General features: G+C 44.2%; 2 non-coding genes across 2 annotated transcripts; both read right to left on the bottom strand.

Moving 5' to 3' along the window:
• Positions 1–11,236: 11,236 nt before the first annotated feature.
• Positions 11,237–11,318, bottom strand: trnas-gcu (transfer RNA serine (anticodon GCU)). The gene has a single exon. It is a non-coding gene; the product is annotated as a tRNA-Ser (tRNA).
• Positions 11,319–14,251: 2,933 nt separating this feature from the next.
• On the bottom strand, positions 14,252–14,324 carry trnaa-agc (transfer RNA alanine (anticodon AGC)). Its single transcript has one exon. It is a non-coding gene; the product is annotated as a tRNA-Ala (tRNA).
• Between the last annotated feature and the right edge of the window lie 675 nt (positions 14,325–14,999).

Here is a 14,999-nt window from a genome sequence, read left to right on the forward strand (position 1 = left end):
ACATGTCTGATGTTAAAAAAGGCCAGAAGAAGAGGGAAAGAGAGAGAAAGTAGTGAGAGAAGATAGAGAAAGAAGAGAGTAGATGAGGAAGAGAGGAAAGGAGAGAGGAAGAAACAGGGGGAAAAGAGGAGATAGAGGAGAGAGAAAAGAGAGGGGGAGGGGGGTAGAAAGAGAGACAGACAGGAGAGCAGAGAGAGACAGAAGAGAGAGTAAAGAAAGGCAGACCAAAAAGAGAGAGAGAAAGAGAAAAAAATATATAATACCCTCTTTTTTGAATTTTCTGATAAACATCAAAACCCTGAAACAAATTAGGAAATGTCCTTTTTTGTCCAACTTCATTTCTTGAACTCTTCCCTCTCTACCTCCTTCCTAACTCCTTCCTCTATTTTCTTCTTTCTCACTCTCCTCTCTCTTCCCTCGCCCTCTCTGTCCCTTCCCATCTTCCTCCTCTATTCTTTTCTCTCTCTCTCTCTCTCTCTCTCTCTCTCTCTCTTCCTATCTTCTTTGTCTATTCTCTTTCTTCCTATCTCTTCTCTCTCTCTGTCCCTTCCTCTCTTTGTCCTTTATTCTGTCTCTCTCTTTCTGCCTGTCTCTCCATTCCTATCTCCTTCATTTATTCTCTTTCGTTTTTTCTTTCACTTTCTCTCTCTCTTGGCCTCATCTTCCTCCTCTAGTCTTTTCTCTTCTCTCTCTGTCTATCCCTTCTTATCTCCTTCGTCTATTCTCTTCTCTCTTCGCTCTTTCTCTTCCTCTCTTCCCACTCTATTCTCTTCTTTCTCTCTCTTCTCTGTCTCTCCTTCCCTTCCTCTCTTCCTCCTCTATTTTCTCTGTCTCTCTTCCCTTTCTCTCTGTGTCCCTTCCTCTCTTCCCCCTCTATTCTCTTCTCTCTCTCTCTGTCCCTTCCTCTCTTCCTCCCGTCTTCTCTCTCTCTCTTCTTTCTCTCTCTCTGTCCCCGCTTCTCTTCCTCCTCTATTCTCTCTCTCTCTGTCCCTTCCTCTCTTCCTCCTCTATTCTCTTTTCTCTCTTTCTCTTCTCTCTCTCTCTGACTCTGTCTCTCTCTCTCTTCTCTCTGTCCCGTCCTCTCTTCCTCCTGTCTCCTCTCTCTCTTCTCTCTCTCTCTTCTCTCTGCCCCTTCCTCTCTTCCTCCTCTATTCTCTTTTCTCTCTCTCTCTTCTCTCTCTCTCTGTCCCTTCCTCTCTCCCTCCTCTATTCTCTTTTTTCTCTCTCTTTTCTCTCTTTCTCTTCTCTCTCTCTCTGACTCTCTCTTCTCTCTCTCTTCTCTCTGTCCCTTCCTCTCTTCCTCCTATCTTCTCTCTCTTCTCTGTGTCCCTCCCTGTCTTTCTCCTGTCTTCTCTCTCTCTCTCTCTCTCTCTCTCTGCCCCTTCCTCTCTTCCTCCTCTATTCTCTTTTCTCTCTCTCTCTTCTCTCTCTCTCTGTCCCTTCCTCTCTCCCTCCTCCTTTGTCCTTGAGGGTCATTCATTTCTTTTTTTCTCTTTCTTTGACCGCTACCCGTGACTTAATGTGCGTCACAATGTACTCGAGTAAAGGTGTAACTCTTTAGAGCTGCAGTACCACTCCGCTCCACCGGGCGTCCTGGCTCCTCAGATTGAGACGCCCGTATAACCTTGATGAATGACACAGACGACGCGGTGCCGTTACACGCTTATTGACTCCGGGTGTGTAATTAACACTCGTTTGTCGTAATTATCCTCAGACGGCCACGCAGACAGGCGCACACACACACACGCCGCCGCACACACGTCGGGTTTACACACTTCTCGGGGACATTACGTTGATTTACATTGATTTCCTGCAGTCTGAACGACCTCATCATCATCATCATCAGTCAGTCATTTTAAAGAGTTTGTAGCGGTCCAAAGTTATTCCTCATTTACCTCATGCCTTCAGAACATCCTAATGATTCACCATGATGAGTTTATAAGCACAGTACACATATATGTTACATAAGCAGCTCCTCAGGTCAAAATAAGTCCTCAGTGTGTCGTCTACATCCAATTATAAATGAATCCTGTTCGAGAATCAGGAAGTGCGGATTAGCGAGTGCTGTTAGCTTTACCGTCACCTAAAACTCCCGTCTGCTTATAAACTCATCAGGGTGAATAATCAAAATGCTCTGAATGCATTTAAATGAACTAGTTCTGTTTTTAAATAAAAAATAAAATAAAAAATCAAGCTCAGCGCCTTTAAGCATTACACATGGTGTTTTCATGGTGTTGTTTGTGATGTTTTCGTGGTGTTTTCGTAGTGTTATTCATGGTGTTTTTGATGTTTTTGTGGTGTTTTTCATGGTGTTTTCGTGGTGTTTTCAATGTTTTTGTGGTGTTTTCATGGTGTTTTTTACGGTGTTTTCGTGGTGTTTTTCATCGTGTTTCCGTACGTTTTTTTTGTGGGGTTTTTTATGGTGTTTTCGTGGGGTTTTTTGTGGGGTTTCCTTGGTGTTTTCTATGTTTTCTTGGTGTTCTCCATGTTTTTGTGGTGTTTTTGTGGTGTTTTTCATGGTGTTTTTGTGGTGTTTTCATGGTGTTTTTGATGTTTTCGTGGTGTTTTCATGGTGTTTTTGATGTTTTCGTGGTGTTTTTATGGTGTTTTTATGGTGTTTTTGATGTTTTCGTGGTGTTTTTCATCGTGTTTCCATACGTTTTTTTTGTGGGGTTTTTTATGGTGTTTTCGTGGTGTTTTTTGTGGGGTTTCCTTGGTGTTTTCTATGTTTTCTTGGTGTTCTCCATGTTTTTGTGGTGTTTTTGTGGTGTTTTTCATGGTGTTTTCGTGGTGTTTTCATGGTGTTTTTGATGTTTTTGTGGTGTTTTTATGGTGTTTTTGCTGTGTTTTTGTGGTGTTTTCATGGTGTTTTTGATGTTTTCGTGGTGTTTTCATGGTGTTTTTGATGTTTTCATGGTGTTTTTATGGTGTTTTCATGATGTTTTCGTGGTGTTTTTGCTGTGTTTTTGTGGTGTTTTCGTGGTGTTTTTATGGTGTTTTTGATGTTTTTGTGGTGTTTTTATGGTGTTTTCATGATGTTTTCGTGGTGTTTTTGCTGTGTTTTTGTGGTGTTTTCGTGGTGTTTTCATGGTGTTTTTGATGTTTTCGTGGTGTTTTTATGGTGTTTTCATGATGTTTTCGTGGTGTTTTTGCTGTGTTTTTGTGGTGTTTTTATGGTGTTTTTATGGTGTTTTTATGGTGTTTTTGATGTTTTCGTGGTGTTTTTCATCGTGTTTCCATACGTTTTTTTTGTGGGGTTTTTTATGGTGTTTTCGTGGGGTTTTTTGTGGGGTTTCCTTGGTGTTTTCTATGTTTTCTTGGTGTTCTCCATGTTTTTGTGGTGTTTTTGTGGTGTTTTTGTGGTGTTTTTCATGGTGTTTTCGTGGTGTTTTCATGGTGTTTTTGATGTTTTCGTGGTGTTTTCATGGTGTTTTTGATGTTTTCATGGTGTTTTTATGGTGTTTTCATGATGTTTTCGTGGTGTTTTTGCTGTGTTTTTGTGGTGTTTTCGTGGTGTTTTCATGGTGTTTTTGATGTTTTCGTGGTGTTTTTATGGTGTTTTCATGATGTTTTCGTGGTGTTTTTGCTGTGTTTTTGTGGTGTTTTCGTGGTGGTTTTTCGTGGTGTTTTTGTGGTGTTTTCGTGGTGTTTTTGTGGTGTTTTTTTGGTGTTTTTCATGGTGTATTTGTGGTGTTTTCATGGGCACCACCATCATCATTTTGGTGGCGTTGCTTTGCAAATACGTTCTACAGACCACAAAGCTGTTTTAAATCAGATTTTTCTGTAAAATGGACTTTTCAGAGCTTTTAACCATGTTCTAGTCGTTTCCATCGCCGTGTACTCACCTGAAGTTGCATTTGCAGTGATTCATGTTTAAGTAATCTTTAACCAACTATTTTCAAGACGCCATTTTGCCGATCTACCCCTCTACCTCCACCTGTACACGCCCACTGTGACACGCCCACTGTGACACGCCCACTGTGACACACCCACTGTGACGTCCGCATTTCCTTCTCCAGTTTTATTTCCTTTATCGTTGATACTCGTAGGATTCTTCAGCGTCGCGTCGTCATTTTGGTACAAATGAAATAAAAGTGCTGCTCTAGTGCGACGTGCATCTGTCCACAGGGGGCGCTACAGCACGCGGCGCTTTGTTGTGACGACGTTTACGGCGACGTCAGCTCCATTGGACACTGCAGTTTTCTAACGCAGAACTCAACGGGTTTGTTTCTTTTATTAAGTCGCTTTAGTTGAATATTGTGATTTAAAATGTGTAAATTATAACAGAATGATCCACAGAGATGAGAACCATAGAGACTCAAGCTCAACATGTCTTCTTTAAATCCTCAGTGCAGCGTCGACTTATCACTCAGGTTTTTGTGTTTGTTTTTTTTCAAGAGTCATTATGAATCAGTTCTATTTTCTCCTCGTGTAAAATTAAATTGTATTCATATAAAATGTCTCCTGTGACTTTGTGACAGTAAACCCAGAGGACACGACACAGCGGCGGCGGCGTTCCTCGTTTCCTCGTTTCCTTGTTTCCTCGTTTCCTCGTTTCCTCGCTCCTCTTAATGCGACACGCAGCAACAGCATTAGTCAATTCATTTCAATTGGTCTGTTTTAAAGTTTTATGAAAATTCCCCTCAGAAGAATAAATGTTTTATGTAGAAGGTCAGATTTAACTGTGGGGCAAAAGCACTCACCCAAACACAGAGAGGAAAACAGAGGAGGAGAGGAGGAGAGGAGAGGAGGAGAGGAGGAGGAGAGGAGGAGAGAGAGAGCACTCACCCAAACACAGAGAGGAAAACAGAGGAGGAGAGGAGGAGAGGAGGAGAGAGAGGAGGAGAGAGAGAGCACTCACCCAAACACAGAGTGGAAAACAGAGGAGGAGAGGAGAGGAGGAGAGGAGGAGGAGAGAGAGAGCACTCACCCAAACACAGAGCGGAAAACAGAGGAGGAGAGGAGGAGGAGGAGGAGGAGGAGAGGAGGAGAGGAGGAGGAGAGGAGAGAGAGAGAGCACTCACCCAAACACAGAGCGGAAAACAGAGGAGGAGAGGAGGAGGAGGAGAGGAGGAGAGAGAGAGGAGCAAACAGAGAGGAGAGGAGGAGGAGGAGCAGGAGGAGAGGAGGAGGAGAGGAGGAGAGGAGGAGAGGAGAGAGAGAGCATTCACCCAAACACAGAGCGGAAAACAGAGGAGGAGAGGAGGAGGAGAGGAGGAGGAGAGGAGGAGTAGAGGAGGAGAGGAGGAGGAGAGGAGAGAGAGAGAGCACTCACCCAAACACAGAGCGGAAAACAGAGGAGGAGAGGAGGAGGAGGAGAGGAGGAGGAGAGGAGGAGAGAGAGAGGAGCAAACAGAGAGGAGAGGAGGAGGAGGAGCAGGAGGAGAGGAGGAGGAGAGGAGGAGAGGAGGAGAGAGAGAGCACTCACCCAAACACAGAGCGGCAAACAGAGGAGGAGGAGAGGAGGAGAGAGAGGAGGAGAGGAGGAGAGAGAGAGCACTCACCCAAACACAGAGTGGAAAACAGAGGAGGAGAGGAGGAGAGGAGGAGAGAGAGAGAGAGCACTCACCCAAACACAGAGAGGAAAACAGAGGAGGAGAGGAGGAGAGGAGGAGGAGGAGAGGAGGAGGAGAGGAGGAGAGAGAGAGCACTCACCCAAACACAGAGAGGAAAACAGAGGAGGAGAGGAGGAGAGGAGGAGGAGAGGAGGAGAGAGAGAGAGCACTCACCCAAACACAGAGAGGAAAACAGAGGAGGAGAGGAGGAGAGGAGGAGGAGGAGAGGAGGAGAGAGAGAGCACTCACCCAAACACAGAGAGGAAAACAGAGGAGGAGAGGAGGAGAGGAGGAGGAGAGGAGGAGAGAGAGAGCACTCACCCAAACACAGAGCAGCAAACAGAAGAGGAGAGGAGGAGAGGAGGAGGAGAGGAGGAGAGAGAGGAGGAGAGAGAGAGAGAGAGAGCACTCACCCAAACACAGAGCGGAAAACAGAGGAGGAGGAGGAGAGGAGGAGGAGAGGAGGAGGAGAGAGAGAGAGAGCACTCACCCAAACACAGAGAGGAAAACAGAGGAGGAGAGGAGGAGAGGAGGAGGAGGAGAGGAGGAGGAGAGGAGGAGAGAGAGAGCACTCACCCAAACACAGAGAGGAAAACAGAGGAGGAGAGGAGGAGGAGAGGAGGAGGAGAGGAGGAGAGAAAGAGCACTCACCCAAACACAGAGAGGAAAACAGAGGAGGAGAGGAGGAGAGGAGGAGGAGAGGAGGAGAGAGAGGAGGAGAGGAGAGAGAGAGAGCACTCACCCAAACACAGAGCAGCAAACAGAAGAGGAGAGGAGGAGAGGAGGAGGAGAGGAGGAGAGAGAGGAGGAGAGAGAGAGAGAGAGCACTCACCCAAACACAGAGCGGAAAACAGAGGAGGAGAGGAGGAGGAGGAGAGGAGGAGAGAGAGAGCACTCACCCAAACACAGAGCGGAAAACAGAGGAGGAGAGGAGGAGAGGAGGAGAGAGAGAGAGAGAGCACTCACCCAAACACAGAGAGGAAAAGAGGAGGAGAGGAGGAGAGGAGGAGGAGAGGAGGAGAGAGAGGAGGAGAGAGAGAGCACTCACCCAAACACAGAGAGGAAAACAGAGGAGGAGAGGAGGAGAGGAGGAGGAGAGGAGGAGGAGAGGAGGAGAGAGAGAGCACTCACCCAAACACAGAGAGGAAAACAGAGGAGGAGAGGAGGAGGAGGAGAGGAGGAGAGAGAGAGCACTCACCCAAACACAGAGAGGAAAACAGAGGAGGAGAGGAGGAGAGGAGGAGGAGAGGAGGAGGAGAGGAGGAGAGAGAGAGAGAGAGCACTCACCCAAACACAGAGCGGAAAACAGAGGAGGAGAGGAGGAGGAGGAGAGGAGGAGAGGAGGAGGAGAGAAGGAGAGAGAGAGCACTCACCCAAACACAGAGAGGAAAACAGAGGAGGAGAGGAGGAGGAGGAGAGGAGGAGGAGAGGAGGAGAGAGAGAGCACTCACCCAAACACAGAGAGGAAAACAGAGGAGGAGAGGAGGAGAGGAGGAGGAGGAGAGGAGGAGAGAGAGAGCACTCACCCAAACACAGAGAGGAAAACAGAGGAGGAGAGGAGGAGAGGAGGAGGAGAGGAGGAGAGGAGGAGAGAGAGAGCACTCACCCAAACACAGAGCGGAAAACAGAGGAGGAGAGGAGGAGGAGGAGAGGAGGAGGAGAGGAGGAGAGAGAGAGAGCATTCACCCAAACACAGAGCGGAAAACAGAGGAGGAGAGGAGGAGAGGAGGAGAGAGAGAGCACTCACCCAAACACAGAGCGGAAAACAGAGGAGGAGAGGAGGAGAGGAGGAGGAGAGGAGGAGGAGGAGAGAGAGAGAGCACTCACCCAAACACAGAGCGGAAAACAGAGGAGGAGAGGAGGAGGAGGAGGAGAGGAGAGGAGGAGAGAGAGAGCACTCACCCAAACACAGAGCGGAAAACAGAGAGGAGGAGAGGAGGAGGAGGAGAGGAGGAGGAGGAGAGGAGGAGAGAGAGAACACTCACCCAAACACAGAGCGGAAAACAGAGGAGGAGAGGAGGAGGAGAGGAGAGGAGAGGAGGAGGAGAGAGAGCACTCACCCAAACACAGAGCGGAAAACAGAGGAGGAGAGGAGGAGGAGGAGGAGAGGAGAGGAGGAGAGAGAGAGAGAGAGCATTCACTCAAACACAGAGCGGAAAACAGAGAGGAGGAGAGGAGGAGAGGAGAGGAGGAGGAGAGGAGGAAAACGAGAAAGAGAAGAGAAAGAAGGATGGGAGAAGAGGAGGAGCGAGTGAGGAGGACAGACGAGGTCGGACTCACGGACATTTACTGATTTACATTTACTTGAGTAACTTTTGAAAGAAATTGTACTTTTCTAATAGCAAACATTTACCCTTACTTGAGTAATATTTGTATTGAAGTAACAGTACTCTTACTTGAGTAATATTTGTATTGAAGTAACAGTACTCTTACTTGAGTAATATTCATATTGAAGTAATATTATTCTTACTTGAGTAATATTTGTATTGAAGTAACAGTACTCTTACTTGAGTAATATTCGTATTGAAGTAACAGTACTCTTACTTGAGTAATATTCGTATTGAAGTAACAGTACTCTTACTTGAGTAATATTCATATTGAAGTAATATTATTCTTACTTGAGTAATATTTGTATTGAAGTAACAGTACTCTTACTTGAGTAATATTCATATTGAAGTAATATTATTCTTACTTGAGTAATATTTGTATTGAAGTAACAGTACTCTTACTTGAGTAATATTTGTATTGAAGTAACAGTACTCTTACTTGAGTAATATTCGTATTGAAGTAACAGTACTCTTACTTGAGTAATATTCATATTGAAGTAATATTATTCTTACTTGAGTAATATTTGTATTGAAGTAACAGTACTCTTACTTGAGTAATATTCATATTGAAGTAATATTATTCTTACTTGAGTAATATTTGTATTGAAGTAACAGTACTCTTACTTGAGTAATATTCGTATTGAAGTAACAGTACTCTTACTTGAGTAATATTCGTATTGAAGTAACAGTACTCTTACTTGAGTAATATTCGTATTGAAGTAACAGTACTCTTACTTGAGTAATATTCATATTGAAGTAATATTATTCTTACTTGAGTAATATTTGTATTGAAGTAACAGTACTCTTACTTGAGTAATATTCATATTGAAGTAATATTATTCTTACTTGAGTAATATTTGTATTGAAGTAACAGTACTCTTACTTGAGTAATATTCGTATTGAAGTAACAGTACTCTTTCTTGAGTAATATTCATATTGAAGTAATATTATTCTTACTTGAGTAATATTTGTATTGAAGTAACAGTACTCTTACTTGAGTAATATTCGTATTGAAGTAACAGTACTCTTACTTGAGTAATATTCGTATTGAAGTAACAGTACTCTTACTTGAGTAATATTCATATTGAAGTAATATTATTCTTACTTGAGTAATATTTGTATTGAAGTAACAGTACTCTTACTTGAGTAATATTCATATTGAAGTAATATTATTCTTACTTGAGTAATATTTGTATTGAAGTAACAGTACTCTTACTTGAGTAATATTCATATTGAAGTAATATTATTCTTACTTGAGTAATATTTGTATTGAAGTAACAGTACTCTTACTTGAGTAATATTCGTATTGAAGTAACAGTACTCTTACTTGAGTAATATTCGTATTGAAGTAACAGTACTCTTACTTGAGTAATATTCGTATTGAAGTAACAGTACTCTTACTTGAGTAATATTCGTATTGAAGTAACAGTACTCTTACTTGAGTAATATTCGTATTGAAGTAACAGTACTCTTACTTGAGTAATATTCATATTGAAGTAATATTATTCTTACTTGAGTAATATTTGTATTGAAGTAACAGTACTCTTACTTGAGTAATATTTGTATTGAAGTAACAGTACTCTTACTTGAGTAATATTCGTATTGAAGTAACAGTACTCTTACTTGAGTAATATTCGTATTGAAGTAACAGTACTCTTACTTGAGTAATATTCGTATTGAAGTAACAGTACTCTTACTTGAGTAATATTCGTATTGAAGTAACAGTACTCTTACTTGAGTAATATTCGTATTGAAGTAACAGTACTCTTACTTGAGTAATATTCATATTGAAGTAATATTATTCTTACTTGAGTAATATTTGTATTGAAGTAACAGTACTCTTACTTGAGTAATATTCATATTGAAGTAATATTATTCTTACTTGAGTAATATTTGTATTGAAGTAACAGTACTCTTACTTGAGTAATATTCGTATTGAAGTAACAGTACTCTTACTTGAGTAATATTCGTATTGAAGTAACAGTACTCTTACTTGAGTAATATTCGTATTGAAGTAATATTATTCTTACTTGAGTTTGTCTCATTTTGTGTCTTTTTGAAAATACCAAATTTTGTGAAATTCTCCTTCAATTTACATTAACTTTAAATTATAAATCAGATGTTAGGTCCTGACAGTTACTCCTACTCGAGTAGTACTATTCACAAATAATACTTAATAATATGTTGAAGTCACAGTAACATTTTTGACTGTAGTAGTAATGTATTGCACTTAAGTAGAATTTTCAGGTATTCTGTTTACTTTAAATACACAGAAATTGATTAGTATTGTTACTGATGAACAAAATATTTTAATCAATACAAGTACTTTTTACACTTTAACAAATTAACAACACTCGAAATACTTTTACTTTTCACTCTAAAAGTACATTTTTAAACTGGTACTAGATTTTTTTTCATGTGATATGTATCTTTTTCCCTTTGTATCTGTAATTTTACTTGAGTAACAAAGTAAGATTACTTCCATTCCCCCGGTTCACAGTACTTGAATATTCGCTCTGAGCAAAGTGCTGACGGGACATAAGAAAGTTGGTCCTCCTGCGCTGCCCTCTGCGTCTCCGGCTCGGTCTTTTACACGTCGTCTCACAGTGCTCCATTAAGCTGCATCGTGACCTTCAGACCAGCAGAGGCAGCACTAACGCCGGCCTCGCTCTGCAGAAGGGCAGCGGCTTTCCCAGCGTATGGAGCTTTTACGGCGCTGGCATTCAGGAAAGTCGTAAATCTGCAGCTTTATGGCGGGACGGCGTGGGATCGTGTACGGAAAAGGGCAGAGGGGAGGTGTAGATAAGCACAGATCACGGGACAGATGGAGGTGGACACGATGAAGACGGAGGTGGACACGATGAAGATGGACAGATACAGATGGAGGTGGACACGCTGAAGATGGAGGTGGACATGATGAAGATGGAGAAGGACACGGTGAAGGTGGAGGTGGACACGATGAAGATGGACAGATACAGATGGAGGTGGATACGATGAAGATGGAGAAGGACACGGTGAAGGTGGAGGTGGACACGATGAAGATGGAAAGATACAGATGGAGGTGGACACGCTGAAGATGGAGGTGGACATGATGAAGATGGAGAAGGACACGGTGAAGGTGGAGGTGGACACGATGAAGATGGAAAGATACAGATGGAGGTGGACATGATGAAGATGGAGGTGGACCCGATGAAGATACACTCAATATGTGTCTATAGGTTTAGAGGTTGTGGAATTGAGAGGCTCTGGACAAAGAAACAACACAAAACAGGATGTGTCGATAGTCATTAGCTTCAGTGCTAGATACGCTTTCTATGCTGTATTTCCAACTTGTACTTGATTAAAACTGTCTTCCGACGAGGATGGGATTCGAACCCACGTGTGCAGAGCACAATGGATTAGCAGTCCATCGCCTTAACCACTCGGCCACCTCGTCTGTTAGTTAGAGGGTTTCTATAGAAGCTCCTCTGCTTCTGTCAGACTGTTGGCGTTGGATACACTGAAGATAGATACAGATGGAGGTGTATAAACTGAGGATGGAGAGATACAGACAGAGGTGGACAGTGGAGTGGAGTGGATTTAGACACGGGAAATCCACATATCTTCCAATCCTCTCACCACAGTGCAGACCATAAAGGGAGCCTCGCAGTCTAAAACACAATTGGAGGATGCGGGCATTGATCCAACTACCTCTCACATGCTAAGCAAGTGCTCTACCATTTGAGCTAATCCCCCTTCCTTCAAAAAAGTCAGTTGGTCTAAAGGCTTCATCTGAGATCTCCTACGATGACCACAGGAGATCCACAAATGGTACAAACTATTCACTTTAAGTACCTCTGTTTCACCCGTATGTGGCTGCGGTTACAGTAATGTTGGATGTTTACTGGGTACTCCTTGTGCTATCTTCAAAAAAAGAACTGCTGCTGTGGAGTTGAGAGACTGTGGGCAAGTAAGGCAAAGTTAGCTTCTCTCTCACGGGAGGGAAGCGAAACGGGGGGCTGTGGGTTCTTAACAAGTCTGTACTCCCCGAGGAAAAATACCAAAAGAAGCTGGCCAGGCTCCTGGATGCTCTTGAGCAAGAAAAAGAGGTGCTGAACAACCTAATAGAATGGTGGGAGAAAGCCAAAATCAGAATCAAAAAGACCACAATAAATTTCTGCAAGCACAAAAAATGGCTTGAGAGCGTCAAGGAGAACACCCTGCGCCAGTGCATCCAAACCATCTGTGTGGGCGCGGCTTCTCAGAAAGGCCCGGTTGATCCTGAACTCCTCCAGCTCAGGGCCCGTCTAGAGGCACTGGAGCTGGCGAAGAGCAGGGGGGCTACACTCAGAGCCAGGGCGAGATACACAGTGGAGGGTGAGAGGGGAACAGCCTTCTTTTTCGGCCTTGAAAAACAAAAACAGGGGAAAATGTATATACAGCAGCACGCCGATTCTGCAGGTGTCACCTCAGCAGACCACTGTACTTTGCTCGAGACAATTCAAAAATTTTACTCCGAGTTATTTCGACGCGCAAGGTACCTCGTCACATGCCCCTCACGCCGCCATCAAAGCTCTTGAGGCCAGACTGACCGAGGGCGACCGCGACCTCTGTGACCGGCCCATAACCGTCGTGGAGGTCTGGGAAGCCATCAAAGGGCTGAACAATAACAAGAGTCCCGGTCAGGATGGTCTCACGAGTGAGTTTTAGAAGACTTTCGCTCACCGCATCGCGCCCATACTGCAGTCACTGTACGCGCAGATGCAATCTGAGAACCGCGTTTCTGCATCATTCTGCACTGGCGGCATTACATTACTACACAAAAAGGACAGTAAATTGGATTTAGAAAACTACAGACCCATTTCATTGCTCAACACTGACTACAAGATACTCGCCAAAATTCTCGCTAACCGACTTAAATTAGTCATCGCGTCCGTCATCAGTCTGACCCAGTCATAAAGTATTCTGCACCGGGACATTGCTGACAACATCCTCACCAACAAGTACCTCATCAGACACATGCACCACAGGGGGGGGGGGGGGGGGACAGTCTTGCAGAGGTTCGGGTTTGGCGACACATTCATTACATGGATTCAACTCCTCTACCAAAACGCCTGTTACAGAGTGCTGATCCCTGGAGTCTTCAGACGTCCCGTGGCAGAACACAAATGGTCACAGACATTCCCCTCGCACGACATCGCATCCATCTGGGCCTACACATTCGAATGGTTTACACCACAAATATTTGGTAACTTTGAATTCAAATTGAAACACAGACTGATTTACACGTGCATACAGTTACACGCCATCAGCCCCCGCCCCCCCATGTGTCCTATCCAACCCCGCACCCTCCCCACTTGCCCCAGTGTCGCCTGTCTTGTGATGTACATGCACACATTTATTTATTAATTCTTGTATGTTCCCCATTTTCCTCCATGTGTCCTCCATGTGTCGAGAGTTTGATTGACGAGCCAATGCACTGTCCACTCCAGAAACATCATGGAGTAGAAAATCATTCTCACCGTGTAGGATTTCCAAATTCTATCTCAAAAAGACTACAGAGATATATCAAAAAAAGCAGCTGCCTGGGAACTCGTTGGTGCCAGGGTGAATATGAGTGGTAAGTTAACATGCGCAAAATTGTTAATCCAGATAACTTTATGGAGGCTAGTAACCAAATGTATTAAAGACTGATTCAACATTAAAAAATAAATTTATTTAAGGTTTTTACATTAAACAAAATGACCATATGGGGGAAAAACATAACATAAACACATGTTGTTGTTTTTTATAAACAGCATGTACAAACATACTTTTTAATTTATATTTTTTATATTTTATTTTATTATTGCAACCTCAAAATTCCCTCCAAATAAACAGCCAATCAGACGTGTAGGAGGCTCGCGATCTGCTCTGGAACAGAGTGCAACGTGACAACTACTACAACTACGTACAACTGCTGCTCGTCGCTGCAGTTTGTCGCTGACCGTGTGTTCGATTTTTAAAGCCCATGTGATGAGTGTCGCTGTCGTTAGTCGCTCCCCGTGTGTCGAGCCGATTATACTGTGGAATTGAGAGACTATGGGCAAAGAAACAAGAAGATGGAAGATGGAGAGATACAGATGGAGGTGGACATGCTGTAGATGGAGAGATACAAATACAGATTTCATGTAACATGAAATTTGCTTACTGAAAGTTAGAGGCCATCTAGATTTTAACTGGAGACCTCATGATCTGCTGTCAAATGTTCTACCATTGAGCTACACCCCCACAAACTGTGGTTGTAAACTTGGCAGTGGACTGAAATGGCCAATTATTTCATCAGTTGGTGAGATTTTTGGAAGAGGGTGTTGACATTTTCAGTGCAGACCTTTCAGTCTAAAAGACTACTGGAGGATGCGGGCATCGATCCCGCTACCTCTCGCATGCTAAGCGAGCGCTCTACCATTTGAGCTAATCCCCCTCTATTGGAGAGGACACATGGGGGGCGGGGCGGACTGGGACATAATTTGAGAAATAATATTAAATTGAATTAAACAATATTTGCACATTTTGATTTCAGTCTTTCAGAATCTGAGGTGGGGTGGGGGATGGGGTGAGTGATCAAAAGTGAAAGTCCAAATGTCCTTGGGGGGTGACGGTGATGAGGGTGTTGCAGGGGAGCAGGGTCTTGTTAAAACGGTGGGGGATGGCTATGTGAAGGTGTTGGAGGTGGGTGGTGAGACGGTTCGTGAACAGGGTGGGGGGCGGTGCGCTGATCGTACAGGTGGAGGTTCCTGACGAAGAAGATGGTGTACCGGGCTATGGACATGATGAGTCTGACGAGGGGGAGGTTGGGTCTGGATGGGTGATCAGGTGGACAGTTGGGTGGGTGGTGATGGTGGCGATGTTCCGGAGGATGTGGGTCTGGAGTGCAGTGATCCGGGGTGCGGTGATCTGGGGTGCGCTTGCCCGGTGGGTGTCCCGGAGTGTGATGGGGGAGCACCTGGCCTGCCGCACGATGGTCCAGGCGATGGTCAGCTGAAGCGGCTGGAGTGGCTACAGCTGGGCTGTGGTGGGCTCCGGCGACGAGCTGACGGTCGGCTGTGGCGCGGGAGAGACCAGTGCTCCTGGTTATCCCCTCCCAGGGCCGCTGGCG

Source organism: Periophthalmus magnuspinnatus, chromosome 9 (genome assembly GCF_009829125.3).
Source record: "Periophthalmus magnuspinnatus isolate fPerMag1 chromosome 9, fPerMag1.2.pri, whole genome shotgun sequence".
NCBI classification, from domain to species: domain Eukaryota; kingdom Metazoa; phylum Chordata; class Actinopteri; order Gobiiformes; family Gobiidae; genus Periophthalmus; species Periophthalmus magnuspinnatus.